The sequence below is a fragment of the Piliocolobus tephrosceles genome, chromosome 6, assembly GCF_002776525.5.
Source record: "Piliocolobus tephrosceles isolate RC106 chromosome 6, ASM277652v3, whole genome shotgun sequence".
In the NCBI taxonomy this organism is placed as follows: Eukaryota; Metazoa; Chordata; class Mammalia; order Primates; family Cercopithecidae; genus Piliocolobus; species Piliocolobus tephrosceles.
In genome coordinates this window covers 89,201,693-89,203,297 of record NC_045439.1, presented here as the reverse complement: position 1 = coordinate 89,203,297, position 1,605 = coordinate 89,201,693, and the positions used below count along the sequence as shown (strand labels likewise).

The window sequence follows — 1,605 nt, the reverse complement described above, 5'->3', positions numbered from 1 at the left end:
CACACACACCACAGATACCACATACATCACCCACAGGCACACACCACACACACACACACACCCCATGCCACACCACACACTCCACGCACACAACACTCACATACCACATACACACATACCACACCACACATACGCGTACATATACACACACAACCACATGCCCACCGCATTATACCACACACACCACTTACACACACATCAACACAGGAGCACACCACACACACATACACACCACAGATACCACACATGCACACACCACACACACACCACATACACATCACAGATACCACACCACACACACACACATACCACATACACACCACACCATACACACCACATACACAAACACATACCACATACACACCACACCACACACACCACATACACACATCACCCACAGGCGCACCACACACACACACACATACACATACACATACCCCACACCACAAACACCCCATACACACCACACACACAGCACGCACATGGCACACACACAGAGGCTGTTTTTCTCCACGGTCCTCACTCCATTCACATGACTTGGAACCACTTAGGCTGGAGCTCCCTGAGGTCAGAGCCCATGTTTCCTGCCCTTTCTGTCTCGGCATGTGGCAAGCGCCTTGGTGCAGACCTCAGTGCTCATGTGAGGAGGAAATGGGAGGAAGGGAGACACTTAGTTTAGGAGAGATGGCCCCACTTCCTTTGGGACCCAGCAGATGGGCTGCTTGTGGGTGCTCAGCCCAGCCCGCTAGGACTTCTGGACAGAGTGAAGTGAGCATGAGAAAGCGAAAGCATGAGGCCCACAAGACAGTCATCTGTTGGAGCACCTGCTGCCCGAGGAGCTGACCCCTCTCCTCTCCTCCTGTGTGGCCCAGCTGCTCCTGAGGTGGTGATGGGGGAGGATTCTTGTTCCTAACAGGCTCCTCCCAAGACCAACATAGTTGTCCCTTTACCCACCGCCTTCCAGCAGCCCTCACGCAGATCCAGCAGACCTTCCATGAGGCCTTTGTGCCCAATACACTGGCCTCCCCATGTCCACCTCTCATCCATCTCCTGCCGTGGGCACCACTGTCCCCTGGCTAACATTTCCCTGAAGATTTTCTCTGGTCATAGGGCCCAAGTAGTGGACACCCTTAATGACGGTATCCAAGGGTGGCCCCTGGGGACCGGAGACGTTGACTAAGGCCCAGGACTAAGGTGGGTCAGCTGTCTTCTAAGCACAGGACCATCCCAGGAGCTAATCACGCCTGGGAGTCCCCACCTGCTAGTTTCAGAAGGCAATTGTATAGAGCCAGTTGTTGGCTCAGGCGGACCCTGAAGGGAGTGGCCAGGCACAGCCTGGAGTCAGATGACCTGGGCTCCAGTCCTAGTCAGGGCACTTCCAGCTTAGCAACTTGGGCCAGTGGCTCACGTCTGGAAACCTCGGTTGTCTCATGCATGTGCTGAGAGCTCCCTGGCAGAGTGGGTGAGGGCGGTCCGAGCACTGGGCTGCACACACCAGCACAACAGGGCGGGGCCCATCTCCCTCCATTCCCTTCCCTCCACCTTCCCTCATCATACTCCATCCACCCGCCCACCAGATTCGAGGCGGAGTCACATCCCATCCAC

General features: G+C 55.6%; 1 protein-coding gene across 4 annotated transcripts in view; it reads left to right on the top strand.

Annotated features, from left to right (window-relative positions):
- The window catches only part of RASGRF1 (Ras protein specific guanine nucleotide releasing factor 1), a 128,726-nt gene that overhangs the window by 95,262 nt on the left and 31,859 nt on the right, over nucleotides 1-1,605 (top strand). The window lies entirely within an intron of this gene.